Consider the following 13,949-nt stretch of genomic DNA (forward strand, 5'->3'; position numbering starts at 1 on the left):
GAGGGTCAATGACCCCTGGATTGGGCAAACCTGAAAACTGGGGAGTCACCAAAGTCTGCCAGGGACAGATAAAAGGCAGTGAAAAGTGACCCTCAGTGGCGCCCTCTTGATCTCCAACTCGACCAGACCTGTCCAGCCAGAAGGACCAGCCGGCGACCCCCTTCTGGAAGATAACACCACACTGAAAGAAGCCTCAACGACAGACTCCAGCGCTCGTAGGATAGGTATACCTGACTCTGTAGCCTGCTACTGTGTGTGTGTGTGTGTGTGTGTGTGTGTGTGTGTGTGTGTGTGTGTGTGTGTGTGTGGGGACCAGCTCCAAGGTTTATGATTACAGTGTTTCAATCTGCCTAATAAACTAGAATTTTAAGGATCCCGAGTCGGACATTTGTAGCCAACAGAGATGTGCTATTTATCAGAGTGCCCCTAGGAGTAACTAGGAATAATGGGTGCAAACTAGTGGAGAGTAGATTTAGATTAGACATTAGGAAGAATTTATTTACAGTAAGGGTGGCCAGAATCTGGAATGGGCTTCCAAGAGAGGTAGTACTATGACCTAACTTGGAGGTCTTCAAGAGGAGGCTTGATAGTCACCTGGCAGGGGTCATCTGACCTTGGTCCTCTTTCCTGCCAGGGGCAGAGGGTCGGACACGATGATCCTTTGTGGTCCCTTCCGACTCTATGATCTATGAATCTTCAGCAGAGTCCTACACGATACATACTAGCTAGCCAGTCACCTGTTCAAGTGTAAATAATCATTTCAAAACATACATACACACACAAAAAAAATCACAATAAAATTTGTTCCTGATAATTAACCATTTTAAAAGGTACTGATCTATGCCCTCTATAGGTAGGGTCAATCCACAGAGGGGTGTAATGACACCCCCTGTCCCCATCTGACTGTGCTGCATGTGAGCTTTAAGACCCTTTCAGACAGGTTCTGGCTGGAACCCCTGATTTTGCTCTGGAGCCTAGGGGAGAGCACTGAGTGCACTGCTCATTCCCTCCTTTCCCCTGCTGCTTAATTCAGAGGGGAGGGGAATGGTGAACAGCAGTAGCATTCACCTCCTGGGTTCCAGAACCATGTGAAAACAGGGCCTCTGGCCAGACCCTACATATATCAGCTGGTGAACTCAGAGCACACTGCTCATGCAGAACTCTGGCAGGAACATCCACTGATTGGGCAATGAGCTCAGAGCTCACTGAACGTGTGTGGCACAGCCAAGGTGCAGGGAACAGTACCCCTTTGCCCATTCCTGGATCTGCTACTATTTATAGTACCTGTCAAGCCAGGTGATGCTCAAAAAACACTGGATACTCCTTAATTTTCTTGGCTCAACAACATGATCAGCTGTTCCATTTTGTATAATTATTTTCTATTTTGGTGATGAATAAAAGTAAGAATGCAAAACAGATCTGCTTAAGGCCATTGCAATCATGCAATCATAATTCTTATAGAAAGAACTCTGAATTTTTAATATGCAGTACAAAACTGTATATTGAACATTTTTATAAATTACACAATTCTGACATAGTGAGCCAGAACACACACAACTTACACACTGAATTTTGAAATCCATTTTTTCTTCAATATAAAATGTCAAAATTTATTCTTTACTCTGTTGTAATATGGTACACAAAAATCAATCTTACAAAAAGTTTTAAAGTGGCTAACTACTGAAAAAGACACTCAATGTATACAGGTCAACTATAGTGGAAGTTCTTCAGAACTTGCTGCTCTCAAACAGGGAAGAATCGGTTGAGACAGTGAAGGTGGAGGTAACCTGGGTAACACTGACCATAAAATAATAGCTTTCAAGATCCTACGGAGAGGAAAGGAGAGCAGCAGAATAAAGAAACTGGACTTCAGAAAATCAGACTGTAACAAACTCAGGGAATTGCTAGGCAAGATCCCTTGGGAGGAAAATGTTTGAGGGGAAAATGAGTCCAAGAGAACTGCCTGTACTTTGAAGAGGCCCTTATATGGGCACAGGAGCAAGCTAAACACATATACTACAATAGGAAATGTAACAGGAGGCCAGCTTGGGCTTCTCGGTGTACTGCCCTGCTACCTGATTTTCCCAGCGTTTGATATAATGGATATTTGGGAGGCTACCCTTAATCCACTAGAGTGACTTCCTCAGGCACTTCCTGCTTTCTGCCTTAGTTCAATTCACTGGTCTTGCTTGCACCCCTGTTCACAGTCTCTAAGCCTCTGATAGCCTGCTATCACAAACTCTGGGGAGCCTTTGGTCTGCTTCCCTACCCTAGACTGCCATCTTTCACAGGGCTTTTAGTTATTCCACCAGTCAATGCTTTCTGTGCCACCACCAACACTAAACATGTCCTCCTGTCCTCCCTCATGTGTCACAGGTCTTACTCCAACTCCATTCACAAGGCCCTCTGGCCATATACTGCATCTAGCCCACCAGGTCCCTGATCCTTGCAGGGCTCAAAGTGCTGAGTGCCTCCCCAGCACTTCCCCCCCCTGTGGCCTCCAACCACACCTTTAGCTACTCTCAAACCTCCAGTTACAAACTCAAACAAGCATAACACAAAAACCACATAGCTCCACACAGACCTTTCTGCAGAGCCCCTTCCTCTCCAGGATTCAGAGCTTGACTCCCTCTCTAGCCTAGAGTTCTGTGGAGATCCCCAGCTTGGCTCCACACTTTCCGCTCAGCAAGCTTCCCTTAACTGGATACAGGGGGTTGCCAATTCCCTCACAGCTCTATGGCATTCTGGTGTCTGCAGTTAGCTGGCCAGCTCTGCTGACTTTGTTTTGCAACCTAAGGCTCTATAGCCCTTTACTTTTTCTCCCTGCCTCCCAAGTGCCAGGGGGAGGGGCCTCTCTTACAGAGGTAATAGCCTAGAGTAGTATAAAAACAGCTTAGGGATTACTTAGAGAAGCTGTTTGCTTTCAAATTGGCAGGGCCAGGTGGACTGCATCTGAGAGTATACTGAATGCTGAAGGAATTGGCCGAGGTACTTTCAGAGCCACTGGCTATCCTTTTGGAGAACTTGTGGAGGTTGGGTGAAATCCCAGATAAGGCCCCAGAAAAGGACAAACATAGTGACTATTAGAGGTGCACTGATACATTGGTCCCATATTGGATCAGCACTGATACAGGGAAAACTGACAGGATTGGAAATCAGCTTTTTTTGCCCGATGTAACTGATAACGTGGCCAATAAATGCCCCGTGCATGCACACAGCCGCAGCATGCACACAGTCAGAAGCATAGCCCGGCGGCCTGGAGAGCAGCATCGGGCTGGTGAATCTGTTGTGGGAGAAGGGTAGAGGGAGGGAAGGAGTGTGGGGGAGGCAGATTGAAGTCACCGCACTGAGGGAGGGAGCGGGGCAGGACCAGGCACTGCTTAGCCAGGAAGGGGCACAGGACAGAGCTGCATATGGCTCATCTGGGGAGTGCGGTGTGGGGAGCAGCTTCCACCCTGCATGCACCCCAGGAGGGCATGGGGGGCGTGTGCCTCCAGATCTGCACATCGGGTGAGGATGGGCTGTTGCTGTGGGCTGGGGCCAGGGGCTACACTGGGCTCTTCCCAGAGAGGGTGTTGGGATGGAGCTGCATTTGGGATGGGCAGCAGCGGTGCTGGGAGGGGAGTTACAGGAGGGACTGTGGTGAATTTTGGGGTGCCTGCAGCCCCACCTTCATAGCCCCCTTCCAGTGCTGCAACCCCCTGCCCCAAGCACAGCCTGGCCCAGCCAGTAAGAGCCCAGTGCAGCCTCCAACCCCAGCCTGCAGCAGCAGTCCGACCTTACCCTGCACGCAGATTCAGGGGAACATGCCCCCCATGCCTTCCTGGGGTGCATGCATCACTGAAAGCCACCCCCCCCAGATAGCCACTCACAGCTCCGTCCCGTGCTCCGCTCCACCCTGGCTGAGCAGCATCTGCCCCTGCCCCACTCCCTGCCTCATGGCGGGGGCCTCAATCTAACCCCCAACCCCTTCTCTCACACTGGACTTACCAGCACGATGCTGGTCTCCAAGGTGCCTGACTGCATATCAGAATCAGATTGGTATCAGCCGATATGGCTCCTTAAAAATCAGCATTGGTATTTGCCCAAAGAATCTCTATCACTGCACCCCTAGTGAACATCTTAAGTACCTAGAGGTGAACAAAGTGATCAGGATTCGGATTTGACCTGAATCGGGGACAGTGATTCGATCTGTTGATTCAGAACACTGTCCCCAATTCGATTCGGCCGAATCCGAATCTGAAGATTCGATGCTGATTCGGCGAATCAGTAGTTTGGACACAGACACAGCTTTAAATGTTTTTGTCTACATACCTTGAGGTAGCAGGCATGGCTTTTGATTGCTGTGGTGCTGGGGCGCATGGAGCATCCCACTGGAGTGTGGAGGGGGCTAACATGTGCTCAGCAACAAACTCAGAAGTGGACTGGAAGTGCTTCCAGGTCTGCCGAAGAGCATGCTAGGGGTTCCCCCCATGCCCTCCCAGCTCGGCAATTGGCTGCACGAAGACCCCAGGTGCCCCCCCAAGACCCAGGAGGCACCAGCTGCCAAGCTGGGGGCCTGCCCTGCACTCTCCCTGGTGGACCAGGAAGTGGACTGGAAGTGCTGCTGGTCCACTTCCAGGTCTGCTGCCAAGCATGCTGGGAAGCCCCCCCGTGTTTCTGTGGTATGCTGCATCTGCCCCAGCACCACAGTGTTCAGAGCCCCTGCTACCTAGAGGTATGTAGAAAAAACATTTAAAGCTGTATCTACATCTGATTCACCAAGTCTGTCCGAATCAATTCAGAGGGTTCCAAATTGATTTGGAGAGATTAAAGAGTCCTCTGATTCGATCTGGATTTGGAGATTCGGCCACTGAATCAGGGCGAATCTCTGCCAAATTGAATCAGGGACTGAAGCTTCACTCAGCCCTAGTAGTTAGCTGTTAGGCAGATGGCAGGATAGTTATGCATCTTATAGATGAACTGAATCAAAGATGGATACACTTTTGTGAGTAAGTGCTTACTTCATCAGATGCTGTGAATGGACATGCACACAGCAGGCTCTCAAACAGTGATTTTAATACAAAAGATCTGGATGGGTAGGAGAGAAGGGGAGGCAGTGCTGACAAATAAACAAGTAACAACCCAAAAGGATGAAGGGGCCAAAAAATCTAATCCAGGTAATGGGATAAGAATCCATAGTTGATGTTTAGATCATACATACCACAATCAACGAGGTCCCTTTCAGCCTTACTTTCCTACGATCCTACAGAAATTAGGGAGAGGTAGTTAACCATGTTAATCAAACAGAAGGCAGTCTATAAAATGCTTTAGTCAGACAGAAGGCAGTCTATAAAATGCAAAGACAGATAAGCTTTGGATGATTTCTTGTTCTGCAATTCTGGGCTCAAGGCAGCTTTTAAAGTTTCACTGTGTAAGAACTATTTGGAGGTCAGTGCTGGAATGTCCAAGAAGGTTAAAATGTTCTTCCATAGGTTTGAATGTGTTTTTGGATTTTATGTCAGAAAGGTGTCCCCTCATTCTTTCATGTATCATCATTACCAATCCTCCTAAAGTGATGAATCAACCAGATTTTACTGTATTTTTACCTGCACATACTGCTACATTACATAGAAGTCCTCTGAGGAAGGATCCCCTTAGTTCAGTCTGAGCACCATACCATAATGCGTTTGAAGACTGAAGTTTCCACTTACGCTCCATACAACAGCACTTGGTAGCTTTCACTGATGAACAAATATAGCATACCTCATGCTTTTATTTTACCAAGAAAGCTGACAGGAGAACTTTAAGTTAATAAAATAAGAATCTCTTGTTGCACTAAAACATACACATTTCAAAGATAACAGAAGCCTACTTGATATCAGCTGTGTTTACATGATAGTATAATCTGGAACAATGGAGTCCTTGCTAGATCAAGGGATTTTTTTCCTTCAGCAGTAGACCTCCCCCACAAAGAGGGTCAAATTCCCAAACTAGGTTACTCAGGCTTGAGAAACAGCTTTTTTGGCCAGAAAGACACAAGCAATATGACTGCTACATTCTACTATTTATATCTATATGCTCCTGGATAACAAGATAACAGATAAGAAGGGACATAAGAGAGACATGGCCCAACTTTGTAAGAAGCCTTTCATGACTCCACATCCAAAGCTTTGACTTCATTCAGAAGACAAAAGGCACCCTACTGTTCTCAGATGCAAGTCAGTTTACATCCCATCAAAAGGTCAAGCTAAGGCTAGGTACAGGTTCTACCAGGTTCCTGCCAGGTAAGGCATGGTGTTCATATAAAAACTTGCTCTTCTTTGAACAGGAGCAGAATGGACATCATTTTTCAGAAAGCTTTCTTTTAAGAAAAAGATCTTGTACCAGACTTCCCTGGAACTAGAGGCATTGATTTCATAGACATTAGGGCTCGAAGGGACCTTGGAAGATCAAGTTCAGTCCCATCAGCTACGGTCAAAGGATCCCAGCAAGATAGGTGTCCAAATGTTTCTTAAAAGAGTCCCGAGTAGGTGCCTGCACCAGCTCTGGAGGCAGTCTATTCCAGGCCTTGGGGGCTCAGACAGTAAAGAAGTTTTTCCTTACGTCCAACCTAAAACAGTCTTGGAGGAGTTTGTGACTATTTGACCTTGTCATCCCTTGGGGTGCTCTGGTGAACATCCTGATGTACACCCTTCATATACTTTTGGACAGCCACTAAGTCACCCCTAGGTCTGAGCTTTTCCAGGCTGAAGAGTCCCATGGCTCTCAGCCTCTCATCATAGGCCTGCTCTCTTGCCCTCTGATCCTTCGCGCGGCTCTCCTCTGGACTCTCTCAAGCTTTTCCGCATCCTTTTTAAGTTGTGGAGCCCAGAATTGGATGCAGTACTCCAGCTGCAGCCTCACCAAGCCTGAGTACAGTGGGAGGATGACATCCTGAGATTTGCTTGAGAAGCATCTATGGATGCAAGCCAGAGTTCTGTTCGCTTTACCAGCTGCAACATCACATTGGTGGCTCCCGTTCATCTTGTGGTCAACCATGACTCCCCAAGTCCCTTCCAGCCGTGGTGCTAGCGAGCGTAGAACTGCTGAGTCTAAGCATGATGCGGGTTTCTACACCCCCTCCACCCCCACAAAGTGGAATACCTTGCATTTTTCTGTATTGAATGTCATCAGGTTTCTATCCACCCATTTTCTAAGTCTGTCAAGGTTGGCCTGGATCACCAGCCTATCTGCAGGTGTGGACGCTTTACCCAAAGTTTGGTGTCATCAGCGAACTTGTGAAGTCCGCTTCTGACACCAATGTCCACATCGTTAATAAAGATGTTAAAGAGTACAGGTCCATGGACCCGTTGGGGGACACCACTGGTCACGGAGCACCATGATGATTCACTTCTGTCAATTACCATTCTCTGGGTCCGACCCCAGAGCCAATTACCCAGCTGTCGGACTGTGATATAGCCGAGGCCGCATTGGCCAATTTTTCCATGAGGAGATCGTGGAACACCAGATCAAAGGATTTTTTAAAGTCCAGATATATGACGTCAATCTCTTCTCTTTTGTTCAGGTGATATGTCACCTGGTCAGGGAAAGGGAAATGAGATTGGTCAGGCAAGACCCACCCGCAACAAACCCATGCTGGCTGTCCCTCAGGATGCCATCAGCCAGTTTGTCAAGAATGGTCTCTCTGATAATTTTTTCCAAGATCTTCCCAGGGATAGAGGTCAGGTTAATAGGCCTATAGCTCCCCGGATCTACTTTCCTCCCTTTCTTGAAGATAGGCACCACATTGGCCTTCTTCCAATCTTTGGGCACTTCACCTAAGCACCACTTGTTAACAAAGATCCTTGCCAGTGGCTGGGCTATGGTGCCTGCCAGCTCCTTAAGTACTCTGGGGTGCAAACTGTCAGGACCAGCTGACTTGAAGGTGTCCAGCCTCTCAAGGTGTTCCTTTACATGATCTACACCAATGTAGGGTATAAATTCACCCTCACCCGGGCTGCCCCGCATTGTGTTAAGTAGGGCAGTCCCTTTAGGCTGGTGAAAAACTGAAGCAAAATACCCATTAAGCAGGCTGGCTTTTTCCTGGGTGTTGGTTATCAGTCGTCCCATTTGGTTTAGCAGGGGTCCAGTGTTACCCTTGCTTTTCTTCCAATTCCCCATATATCTGAAAAAGGAATTTTTATTGTCCTTGATGCATGTAGCCAGTTGGAGTTGGGTTGCAGCCTTGGCTTTCCTGGTTCACTCCCTACAGGTCTGGACCAGTGCAGAATACTCCTCCTTTGTTATGATTCCAGTCTTCCATCCTTTATAAGCCTCTCTTTTTAGATGCAGGAGGTCCACAAGTTCCCTGCAGAGCCAAAGGGGTTGCTGTGCCCTGTTGCTACTTTTCCTCTGAGATGGGATGAACATCACTTGTGCTTTCAGGATCACTCCCTTGAGGAGCAACCACTCATCCTGAACTCCCCTCCCCTTCAAGTCATGGTCCCTTAGGGCCTTGCCAACAAGCCTCCTGAGCTTGTTAAAGTCAGCTTTCCTAAAGTTGAGGACTTCTGCATTGCTGACTGACTTGCCAGCTTTGCGGTGGGTAGTGAAAGTAATCAGCTCATGGTCATTGTCTCCCAGCTTTCTTTTGATTCTTAGGTTTTTGACTAGATCATCCCCCTTTGCCAGTACCAGGTTGAGCAACGCTTTACCTCATCAGTGCATAGACTTCTTGAGTTAGATAGAGCTCATCCAGGCACATGAGAAAGCTTTGCGACCATTTGGCCGAGTGCTCTTCCCATGAGATGTCCAGGTAGTTGAAGTCTCCCGTGACAACCAATGCACCGAGTGTGTGCAGCCTCAGCCAGTTCCTTGGCAAATTCCTGGTCAAGCTCTTGTTCCCAATTAGGAGGTCTGTAGTAGACTCCTACCATTACGTCCCCTGTGCCATGTTCTCCACGTATTTTATCCCAGAGGGTCTCCAGTCACTCTCCCTGGGTGCCAATATCAGCTTGCAGGGATGTGTAGTTTTCCTTGATGTAGAGCGCTATACCCCCACTTCTTTTTTCCGCATGATATCTCCTGTACAGGGTATAGCCATCTATATCTGTGGCCTAGTCATAGGTGGAGTCCCACTAGGTCTCCATTACCCCTATGAGATCGCAGTCATTCTTGTTTAGCAGGAGGACCAGTTCCTCATCTTTGTTCCCCAAGCTCCTGGCACTGGTATACAGGCACGCAAGTGTCCCATTGGAAGCCCTAGTCTTCCCTGCACTCCCAGGAGGACATCATTCCAGGGCTGGGGTAGGAGTGGATTCTCTTGAGTGCCTTAACCTGCTGGTTTTGCAGAAGTTCCCCAATGAAACTTTCTTTGGCGGTAATCCCCCACATCACCCGGCGGGCTTAGTTTAAAGCCCAGTTGAGTGGGTCAGCCATTCTGGCTGAGAACAGTTTTCTCCCCAGTGGGGTGAGGTGGAGGCCGCCTCTTGCCAGCAGACTGCTGCCTCTCTCACCAAAGAGCAGACAGTGATCGTGGAAGCCAAAGCCTTCACAATGACACCAGCACCGCAGTCTTTGGTTGACTACCTCAATCCTCCTTTCCCTCCTCAGCCCATGACCCGAAACTGGGGAGAATCGAGGAAAAGACCACCTGCACCCCCAACCCCCTAAGTCCTGCTCCCAAAGCCCTGTAGTCACTCATGACATGACCAGGATTGCTCCAAATAATGTCATTCGTGCCGACATGGATAAGGAGCATAGGGTAGTGGTCAGAGGGCCAGATAAGCTTTGGGATCCTCTCTGCTATGTCCTGGATATGGGCTCCCAGGAAGCAGCAGACCTCCCGGGCAAGGGGGTCGGGGTGGCAGATTGCTGTAGGCATTTTTGTCTGTCTTGTGAGACAAAAGAATTATGCCAAGCAAGACATGAATCTAACATATGAAGAAACCATAATTATTTCAACTTTCTCTATGAGTGCTGATCAAATTATCCTGGAAATCAATTCCCTTTTTCCTCAAAGAGAATATCACCACAATCTTGAGAGACTGACATCTATAAACAAAGTGAATCAACTGTCTGTAAGAGAACCATATTGTGCAAAATGAAATGGACTGGGGGCTAAGTAATGCCAGACATGCCAAATACATGAGCCAGGTTTGCAAATTGGCAGTCAGGGTAAATTCCAAAACAGCCTGCTTCATAAAATACTTTGCAGGGAATCAACTGCAATGCTGGTGGGTGTATACACTGCCCAACATGCACCTGTGGGCCTGGGAACTGTCTTGGTTCAACAAGGTCCAGGAGCACTTCTGGAACAGATATGATCTACAAAATGAAACCCCAGCAACCCTTGCAAACCACTGTAAGATGCAGGAGGTGGCTAGGGGAAGGGACAGACTATCACCTGTGGGTGTACTCTTCAGCAACAGCTGAAAGGCTGTCTGGGAAAAAAATCTTCCACAGGGACCTGTTGAATGAACACAGGGATTTGATTTGGCAGGTGGTCCACCAGGCACTCCCCATGTGGGTGCTGACACATGGAGGGGAGCAAAGAGGCCCACTAAACTGCGCCACACAAACCTGCTGGTGGGAGAAGGAAACACTTGACCACCACCTGTGGAGCTGCCCATATGCCAGGGAAGTATGGGAGAGAGTAAGCAAACTCCTCCAGATGGTGACTGAGGTAAAGACTCTGACCAGAGTGGTGGTGCTATTCAGTCACCTGGCCAAATGGCAAGGAACCTCGACAGCCCGTTTTGACTAGTTCATCTCCTGCTGCAAGAATGCCCTGTGGAAGACCAGGACCCTACTCATGTACAGGCACATGAACCTCCCAGTCAAAAACTGGTCAGAACGGGGGTAAGCGAGCCACAGCTGTACTACAAGACGAAAGTAGACAATGGGGAAAAGATGACAGAAGACACGTGGAAAAGGAAGGAATGGCCCAACCTTCAAGAACGAGACCACCAGAGAGGATGCTGACAATGACAGGGATAGTGGGGAGGGCTGGTAACAGTGACAACGAGGACAAGAACAACAGGGACTCAGTAGCGGAGCTGTGAAAGGACTGGGGACAGAAACAGAAGGGTTATAAGAGGAGTGGAAAGGGGGATGATGAGGGGAAGGGAAGGGAAAGAAAAGGGCACAGAGGCAATTTGTGTGATTGTAATGGATACAGGAGGGAGACAGGAGCGTAACTGCAGTTATTGTAACATGGATGGTGATAGCCAACTGTAGATGTGTGTTATGGACTGTCAAGTGAACCAAGTTGCTCATGAGACAGGATAGTAAAAGTATAGGTGTGCGCGCGCACACGCACACACACACACACACACACACACACAAATACATATTTTTGCAAAAAAAACCCAGCCCCAATTTGATCCCCTTGTGATCTGAACCCAATTGGCTGCTCTGCTTTCTGCTCCCTACTCTGTATTCCCCGCCCAATGTCCTTCTCTACTCTCTGCTCCCTGCCTTATCTCATTGTGACCATGTCCCCTGCTGCAAGGAGGGGTAGGAACACCACTGGAACCACAGCACCAAGCCCCTCAAAAGCTCAAAGGACCCTGTACCTGAACAACCAGAAGAGTCCCAGGGCAGAGGAGAGAAGTCAGGGAAGGGAGTTAAAGGGAGGCACTCCTACCCCTACTACTCCACATCTACCATCACTCTCTAGCTCAACACCACCCCTTCCCCCAGGAACTGACTCAATGCCAGCACTGAAATCCATGCTGGCAGGCATGATCCAATCTGACCAGACATGCATGGTCCCAGGGCACACCATCTTCAACAATCTTGGTCTCCTCTTCCAGGTCTGCAATTGCAGCCACCCAAGTCACAGACCTCCTAGCCAAGCCCCTGCTGAAAAAAACCTACAGCAGGTGGTAATGTTGATGGAGAAGGGTCCTAGCCAATATCACTGGGAACCTCCTGGACTGGCGTCTCTGGGGGACTGAGCCTCTGGTTGTCTTAGGGCACGGTCTGGGACCATGCCCTGATCCAGTTTTTCCCCCTGGGTTTTTGTTTAACTCCTGGATATCCAGGGGTCTAATTTTCATTCCTGCACATGCTTCTTGCCCCGTCTCAATGGGGTTTGAGACGGGGCAAGAGGCACGTGTGAGCTCATCTGGACACGCCCATGAGGTTCAACAAGGATAAGTGCAAAGGACAGAACAATCTCATGCACTGCTATTAGGGCTGCACCAATAGAGATTTTTGGGGCTGATACAGATAGCCAATATTTAAGCAGGCATATCAGCCGATACGGATCCAATTTCCGATACAGCTGTCTCCACCTGGTAAGCCCCGTGTGGTGAGGGAGGGGGCAGGGGCAGGCAATGCCCAGGTGGGGTGGGGGCCAGAGTCACAACTCATGGGGAAGGACATGGCTCCCGGCACTGCTTGCACCCGGGGGGGCGCGGCATGTGCCCCCTGGATCAGTGTGGGGCTCTTCTCAGCAGGGGCTAGGCTTAGGGCAGGCACCAGCAGTGTTGGAAGGATGCTGCATCCACCCCAACTTTTGCTGTCACTCAGCTCCCAGTGCCGTCACTGCTAACTGCCCGACGCATCCCCAAGCTCAACACCCTGCCTCCACCTATGCGCCAAGAAGAGCCAGAGCTGCACCGGGTGGCTGGCAGCGGTGGAACTGGAAGCGAAGTGGCGGCAAAATTTTTGCAGCCCCTTGCAGGCTGGAACTCCGCCAGCCTGCAAGGAGAAACACGCCCTTTCCCACCTTTTTCCCCATTAAAGGAGAACATTTGCATTTTCCGCAACAAACAGAAAACCTGGATCCCTGGTTATTACAAAACTACCTGCTAACCAGCCCACCTATATCTGCTCAAAATCTACAGGATATATAGCAGAACAAAACATTTTTTGTATTTCATAGGGCAGATGATGAACTTTTCCAAAGTGATTTTAAGACCTGTGCACCTTGTATTCTGGCCTCCTAAAAGTGTTCACTAAGGTAACCTTTCACACTACTGAGAGAAACAAGCTCCTGTGAACAGAAGGGAAGCAAGAATTTAAAAAAATAGAAATAAAAACAGTTTTTCTTATTACAAAAATAAACAAGCAAATCACTAAAATGTTAGAAGGCTACCAAAACCATTAAAACAGAACTAGATATATACATGTTACTGTGTTGTTTATGATGACAACACATTTCCCTCAGGAAGCTATGATTATTCCTTTAAAGCCCACATGTAACAGGCTAAGGTGATGGCTGTTAAAATCTAAACCAGGGTACTGAAAGATAGCAATAATTCCAACATTGTTCAGACATTTCCTGTGAGCTGTTTGGCTTCCTCTTCTCGCTGCATTATTTACTCCAGTGGGTACCCACATTTTTGGCAATATGCTGCAAATGAGCCCCACGCCTTCCCAGAGAACCACTCTGATCTCTTTCCTCTGCCCAATCTGCTGCTCCCTACTTTGTGCCTCGGCCCCAGGTCATCCTCCGCTTTGTGCTCTGTGCTCCACACCTGACCTCTCTGCTCCAGCCCCCATCTGCAGCTGCCCTGCCTGTGCCTTCCCCACTCTGTTGGGTGCCACACGAGGAGGTTGTCACCTCACCTATGCCCCAGCCTGGGTCACGAGTTTACTCCCTTGGCTTTCTCCTGCTCCTCTCCCAAGGCATGAGTTTCGAGGAGAGCTGGGACCGGTGAAGGTTTATCAGAGCTGCTGACACTTCAGGGAGAACCAGGAGAAGCCTTCCCCTTCTCCCCTGAGCTGCCCCCTCCCCCAGGTACAGGTCGCTGCTGCATGAAGGCAGGGGTGGTGTCCCTGGGAAGCGGCAGGCTCCTCGCCCAACCTGAAGTTCGGTTCTTGTGACAGCCTCAATTTCCACAGCAACCGGCCGCACTGTCACAGCCGGGGGATTTACGACTTCGGGTGCAGAACGAGGGGAGGCAGGCGAGCTCTAGGCAAACAAAGCCCCCCGCCCGCTTATAGATGCGCCTTTGCGAGGGCGAGCGGGGTGCGGG

General features: G+C 48.9%; 1 long non-coding RNA gene across 1 annotated transcript in view; it reads right to left on the reverse strand.

Moving 5' to 3' along the window:
* The window catches only part of LOC112550641, a 7,859-nt gene extending 2,612 nt beyond the window's left edge, over positions 1–5,247 (reverse strand). Inside the window, exons 1-2 of the long non-coding RNA XR_003094570.1 lie at positions 5,204–5,247; positions 595–737 (exon numbers count right to left, since the gene is read on the reverse strand). This is a non-coding gene — a long non-coding RNA (uncharacterized LOC112550641). The remainder of the gene's footprint in view (positions 1–594; positions 738–5,203) is intronic.
* Positions 5,248–13,949: the final 8,702 nt, after the last annotated feature.

Source organism: Alligator sinensis, unplaced genomic scaffold (genome assembly GCF_000455745.1).
Source record: "Alligator sinensis unplaced genomic scaffold, ASM45574v1 scaffold78_1, whole genome shotgun sequence".
Lineage (NCBI taxonomy): Eukaryota > Metazoa > Chordata > Crocodylia > Alligatoridae > Alligator > Alligator sinensis.